Consider the following 7,442-nt stretch of genomic DNA (forward strand, 5'->3'; position numbering starts at 1 on the left):
CTTTTCAGTTTAAAAAAAAGAAAATGATGAAAATGTCAAAAAAATAAAAGAAAATAAGTTTCCCATGTGATATGTGGTCTAGTTGTTGGGAAATTTGCAAATATGAATTTCGACTTTATTTGCAAAATCTCTCGAGAATTTGTAAAAATGGGCATAACTTTTGCATACTATCTCGGATGAAAAAGTTTTTTATATGAAAAATCATCTACTCGAAAAGTTACATCCAAATTTAACCAGAGGAACCCTGTTAAACATTTTCAAAATCCTCAAAAACCTAACAGAAAAAAGTTACGGGGCTTTTAAGATCTGGAGGCAAAAAAATTCATCAAAATTCAGTTTTTTTTTATTTTTGTTAAATCTGTTCAAACTATGGTCAAACTAATTATTCAAGAATATTAGTGTTACTAAATAATTATTTCAGTTTTTTTGAATTTTGGTTAAATCTGGTCAAACTATGGTCAAACTGTGGTCAAACAATTATTCAAGAAATATTAGTGTTACTAAATATTAGTGTTATTTTTTAGAACAATAGTTTCAAACTCAAACAGTGAAATGTGTGACTTCATGCTCAATCTAAATTCCTGAGGTTAATAGGATTGACATCTTACTATTGTCAGGAAAACAACAAGTGCAGACTTGGAAACGAGGGAGAATAGAATCCGGAAGTTAAGCGTGCTCAGGCTAGAGTAGTGAGAGGATGGGTGACCGTCTGGGAAGTTAGATGATTTGGAATGATGAGGGGTGATTAGAGATTAAATTGAGCAGCGATGAGGGGTGATTAGAGATTGGAGGTTAAAATAATTCAGAAATTTGAAAATTAGGGGAAAAATCGAAATTTATTTTCGAAAAAATTCAAAAAAAATCAGAGATTAGAGATTAGTAGTAGCGCGGGTTTTTACCCACGCTACTACTAACGGACGTAGTAGTAGCGCGGGTGGCACCCGCGCTACTGCTATACGTTAGCTGTAGCGCCTTATTAGTAGCACCGGCCCCCACGCTACTAATAGGCCCAAAACCCGCGTTGCTGCTAGGCTTTTCCCTAGTAGTGGATGCTCCAAGCAAAACACATATCATGTGGCGAATAAAAATATAGCTCCAAGTAAAGTTACCAATGAACGAAGACGAAAGAGGGGATGCCTTCCCGGGGCATCCCCAAGCTTAGGCTTTTGGCTATTCTTGAATATCTTGGGGTGCCATGGGCATCCCCAAGCTTAGGCTCTTGCCACTCCTTATACCATAGCCCATCAAAGCTTTACCCAAAACTTGAGAACTTCACAACACAAAACTCAACAGGAAATCTTATAAGCTCCGTTAGTGAAAGAAAACAAAACCACCACATAAGGTACTATAATGAACTCATTCTTTATTTATTTTGATGTTAAATCTACTGTATTCCAAGTTCTCTATGGTTCATACCACTTAATACTAGCCATAGATGCATCAAAATAAGCAAACAACACACGAAAAACAGAATCTGTCAAAAACAGAACAGTTTGTAGCAATCTGTAACAAACGCAAACTTCTAGAACTCTAAAAATCCTAAAAAAATAGGGAGTCCTGGAAAATTTGTTTTTTGATCAGCAGCAAAACGAATCAATGCAAAATCACGTTTCTGTGATTTATTGAATTTTTTCTCGTGAGTGCAAAGTTTTTGCTTTTCAGCAGAATCAAATCAACTATCATCATAGGTTATCCTATAGGTTCTACTTGGCACAAACACTAGTTAAAGCATGAAAACACATCTAAACAGAAAGTAGATGCAAAATTTATTACTAAACAGGAAAAAAACAAAAAACACAAAGAAAATTGGGTTGCCTCCCAACTAGCGCTATCGTTTAACGCCCCTAGCTAGGCATAAAAGTGAAGGTAGATCTAAGTAGTGCCATCTTTAGCACTCAATTCCTCAATAGAGCACTTATGATCTTTAGGAGTTTCTCCCTTTTTAGCAATGATTAAACCTTTAGGCAAAAATTCAAGAAATTCGTTTGTAGCAAAAGGTTCCTTAACGATAGAGAGACAATTGGGATGAACATTTATGGATTTGAGATCCACGTTTCCCTTACTAGAATATTCACCCTTATTTTTAGTAACATAAATAAACTTGGAAGTTTTGGTAGGAGGTTTTGGAGTGTTTTTCATGGAAGAAAACTCGGAACCTAAGTTGGTAATGATATCCTCAAGTTTACCGATTTTTGCAGAATCTAGATCTATTTTTTCATTAACTATAGGTTCTTTAAGATTTTTCAAAGTAACTCCAACTCTAGATCCATATTGGGTAATGTGATTATGAATCTTTTTATCCAAATTTTCAATCAACTCAACCGTAGCAACTTTATTTTCAATAATATCAAGCCGTTGCATCACATGTTCTAAAGTTAAAATCGTTCCATTAACCAAAAGAAGTGGTGGGCCAAACAAATCTAACATAGCATTATAAGCATCAAACGTATGGCTACTCAAGAAATCCCCTCCAGTAACGGTATCAAGAACGCATCTATTCCAAGGAGTAATGCCTACATAAAAATTGCGAAGAAGAATGGAAGTAGAAAGCTTCCTAGTAGATCTATTTTGAGCATTGCAAATTCTATGCCAAGCATCTTTTAAATTTTCTCCCTCCCTTTGCTTAAAATTGAGAATTTCATGTTCGGGAGTAATAACAAGGATAGGAGGAATAGCCATAACGACAAGGTAAACAATCTAACACACGAGCAAACGGAAAAAGGCGAGCGAAAAAGAGAGAGATGAGATTGGGAAAGAGAGGGCAAATAAAACGACAAGGGTGAAGTGGGGGAGAGGAAAACGAGAGGCAAATGGAAAATAATGTAAATGCGAGGGACATGAGTTTGTGATGGGTACTTGGTATGTCTTTACTTGAGCGAAGACCTCCCCAGCAACGGCGCCAAAAATCCTTCTTGCTACGTCTTGAGCTTGCGTTGGTTTTCCTTGAAGAGGAAAGGGTGATGCAGCAATAGTAGCGTAAGTATTTCCCTCATTTTTTGAGAACCAAGGTATCAATCCAGTAGGAGGTCCTCAAAAGTCCCACGCACCTACACAAACAAACAAAGAACTCGCAACCAACACAATAAAGGGGTTGTCAATCCCTTCACGGCCACTTGCGAAAGTGAGATCTGATAGAGATAGTATAATAAGATAAATATATTTTTGGTATTTTATAATATAGATGCAAAAAGTAAAGATGCAAATAAAAGTAAATTAAAAGCTTATATGATAAAAGATAGACCCGGGGGCCATAGGTTTCACTAGTGGCTTCTCTCAAGATAGCATAAGTATTACGGTGGGTGAAAAATTACTGTCGAGCAATTGATAGAAAAGCGAATAATTATGAGATTATCTAGGCATGATCATGTATATAGGCATCACGTCCGCGACAAGTAGACCGACTCCTGCCTGCATCTACTACTATTACTCCACACATCGACCGCTATCCAGCATGCATCTAGAGTATTAAGTTCATAAGAACAGAGTAACACATTAAGAAAGATGACATGATGTAGAGGGATAAACTCAAGCAATATGGTATAAACCCCATCTTTTTATCCTCGATGGCAACAATACAATACGTGCCTTGCAACCCTCTCTGTCACTGGGTAAGGACACCGCAAGATTGAACCCAAAGCTAAGCACTTCTCCCATGGCAAGAAAGATCAATCTACTAGGCCAAACCAGACTGATAATTCGAAGAGACTTGCAAAGATAACTCAATCATACATAAAAGAATTCAGAGAAGATTCAAATATTTCTCATAGGTAAACTTGATCATAAACCCACAATTCATCGGGTCTTGACAAACACACCGCAAAAAGAGTTTACATCGAATAGATCTCCACAAGAGAGGGGGAGAACATTGTATTGAGATCCAAAAAGAGAGAAGAAGCCAACTAGCTAATAACTATGGACCCGAAGGTCTATGGTAAACTACTCACAACTCATCGGAGGGGCTATGGTATTGATGTAGAAGCCCTCCATGGTCGATTCCCCCTCCGGCGGAGCGCCGACGAAGGCTCCAAGATGGGATCTCGCAGATACAGAAGGTTACAGCGGTGGAAATTGTGTTTCGGTGGCTCCCTGGATGTTTTCGGGGTACGTAGGTATATATAGGAGGAAGAAGTACGTCGGTGGCCGCCTGAGGGGCCCAGGAGACAGGGGGCGCGCCCTCCTATCTTCTGGCCGCCTCGATTGCTTCTTGACTTGCACTCCAAGTCCTCTGGATCACGTTCATTCCAAAAATCACGCTCCCAAAGGTTTCATTCCATTCGGACTCCGTTTGATATCTTTTCTTCGAAATACTAAAATAGGCAAAAAAAACAGCAATACGGGTTGGGCCTCAGGTTAGTAGGTTAGTCCCAAAAATGATATAAATATGTAAAATAAAGCCCATAAACATCCAAAAGGGGTAATATAATAGCATGGAACAATAAAAAATTATAGATACGTTGGAGATGTATCAGCCAGTCGTCGGCTTCTGCCCCCACATAGCTAGTACAGGGGTGTTCGGGATAAATCTAGACACTCTTTATCCAAATGTTTGGTCCTTTAAGGAGGTGTTTAGCGAACGAACAAGGCAATCGGACTATACGACTTTATCACCCTCACTTAGCCATAGGAGTTCTACAATTTTCAATTTTGGCGTAGCCCCTGGTGTTCGGAAGGACGAAGTTGGGGCGCTATACACGCCTAATCGGACAAAAATGGATTCCTTGCATAAAGCGGAGAAAATCTCTAACGATTTGAAGACCTCTCGAACAGCTGACCAACTGTTGCCGCATCATGACAGTCAACTTTCGGCTTTCTTTACTAGGGTGCTCGTCCAGAAGAATCGGGACACAATCGCAGTAGTTCTCCCTTTACTACCGTAGCCGATATAGCGGAACATAGGGTAGCAAGCGCAGGAGCCGGGCAACCCAACTATTGACCAAAGACATGATTCGGAGTCGATGCATATAATGCTATAAGTTTTGGGTGCTGAACTGTACTGTAAAAGTGTTTGGACTTTCTTGCCGTGTTATGGGGTACACTGAAGCCCCTGGCGAGTTAAGTCGTACCAGAATGTACGGGTGCAATTAAAAATAAATGGACAAGGAAAAATCTAAATAATGGGACAACGTTGCAAATTATTTTTCATTGTAAGTTGTTTGATACGTCAAGGTATATCTGTACAAAGTAATGCAATAAGCAAGTAAGGCTATTAACATGCCACGACCAAGAGCGAGCTGCGTGCGGGTATTTAAAACAGGTATGACGATCGTTAGCAAGGACCGCGTGGGTATTCCCTCGTATGTTCGAGACCCTAGCTTTCTTGGCGTATCTGTCCCGCTACGGGTCCGATGAGCAGGTTTATTAGAAAAGACCTTGAAAGGTGAGAAAACCTGAAATAAAGAGAAAAAGTGAGGGTATGCGGATCCGGAGCAGTTGAGCCGCATTATGGGTCGCGGTCTAGCTGTGCCTCTGTCCGTGCCCATGGTATTTTAAGTGCGTAGTTGTGTATGCGTGGCACGAATTTCGCCGCTTTGTTGGGGCTGGGACGAAGCCGTATTGCTAGATGAGCTCTGGATGAGCCGGATGGTCCTGTTGCAGATTAGTGCGGACCAGCTTAACGGTGTCTAGGGGCTTTATTGCCGAATTGAGGTTTTGCCTAAGGAAGCTATTCTGTACTTCCGCTGCAAGGGCAGCGGTGTGCTCCTCGGTATGGAGGGAGCGCTCCATATTTCCATGACTGTTATAACACTGCGAGGTCCGGGCATCTTGAGCTTGAGGTAGGTGTAGTGCGGCACCGCATTGAAACGGGCAAATGCGGTTCATTCAAGCAGTGCGTGGTAACCACTGCAGAAGGATACAATGTCGAAGAGTAGCTCTTCGCTTCGGAAATTATCCAGGGATCTGAAGACCACTTCCAGTGTGATTGAGCCTGTGCAGCGGGCCTCTACACCTGGTATGACACCTTTAAAGCTGGTTTTGGTGGGTTTGATCCTTGAGGGATCAATACCCATTTTGCGCACTGTATCTTGATAAAGCAGGTTCAGGCTGCTGCCACCATACATTAGGACGCGTGTGAGGTGAAATCCGTCGATGATAGGGTCAAGCACCAGTGCGGCTGAACCGCCGTGACGAATACTGGTCGGATGGTCCCTTCAATCGAAGGTGATCGAACAGGAGGACCACAGGATGTATTTTGGGGTGACTGACTCCATCACGTAGACGTCCCTTAGTGCGCTCTTCCACTCCCTTTTGGGGATGTGGGTAGCATATATCATGTTCACCGTTTTCACTTGGGGAGGAAACTTCTTCTGTCCCCCTGTATTCGGCGGCCGGGGTTCCTCATTGTCGTCACTTGGCGATCCCTTTTCCTTGTTTTCAGCATTAAACTTGCCGGCCTGTTTAAAGACCCAACATTCTCTGTTGGTGTGATTGGCTGGTTTATCGGGGGTGCCGTGGATTTGACATGGAGGATCGAGTATGCGATCTAGACTGGACGAGCCCGGATTGTTTCGTTTAAATGGCTTTTTCCGTTGACCGGACTTGGAGCCACTGAATCCGGCATTGACAGTCGTGTCTTCGGTGTTATCGCCATTGTTTCGACGCTTGTGTCTATTGCGTCGGGGCTTGCCGTTGTTATCTCTATCTTCGGAAGTGCCAGGCTTACATGAGGTGCTGTTGCTACGAGCTAACCAGCTATCCTCGCCCGCGCAAAAGCAAGTCATGAGCATCGTGAGGGCTGCCATGTACTTCGGCTTCTCTTGGCCGAGGTGTCGAGCGAGCCACTCGTCGCGGATGTTATGCTTAAAGGCCACTAGGGCTTCGGCATCCGGACAGTCGACGATTTGGTTCTTTTTGGTTAAGAATCGAGTCCAGAATTTCCTGGCTGACTCTCCGGGCTGTTGGATTATATGACTTAGGTCATCATCATCCGGAGGTCGGACATAAGTGCCCAGGAAGTTGTCAAGGAATGCATCTTCCAGGTTCTCCCAACTGCCAATACTGTTTTCGGTCAGACTGTTCAACCAGTGCCTGGCTGGTCCCTTGAGTTTTAGCGGGAGATACTTAATGGCATGGAGATCATCGCCGCAGGCCATATGTATATGGAGAAGGAAGTCCTCGATCCATACTGTGGGGTCTGTTGTTCCATCGTATGATTCAATGTTTACGGGTTTAAACCCTTCTGGGAATTCATGTTCCATTACTTCATCAGTGAAGCATAGGGGGTGCGCGGCGCCTCTGTGCCGGGCTACGTCACGACGCAGCTCGGATGGAGCCGGTATGCGGTATTCGGCCCGGACAGGTGTGTATTTATTATGACCGGCGTGGTGGTCGTCGTTGTGCTTTGGGGCGCACCCCCGTGACCCGTAGATCGATCTGGTCTGGCCTGCTCTGTTCTCCAAGTCGTACCGCAGGTCATGTGTGTATCCCCGAGTTGTTGTTTTTCT

Source organism: Triticum dicoccoides, chromosome 1B (genome assembly GCF_002162155.2).
Source record: "Triticum dicoccoides isolate Atlit2015 ecotype Zavitan chromosome 1B, WEW_v2.0, whole genome shotgun sequence".
Lineage (NCBI taxonomy): Eukaryota > Viridiplantae > Streptophyta > Magnoliopsida > Poales > Poaceae > Triticum > Triticum dicoccoides.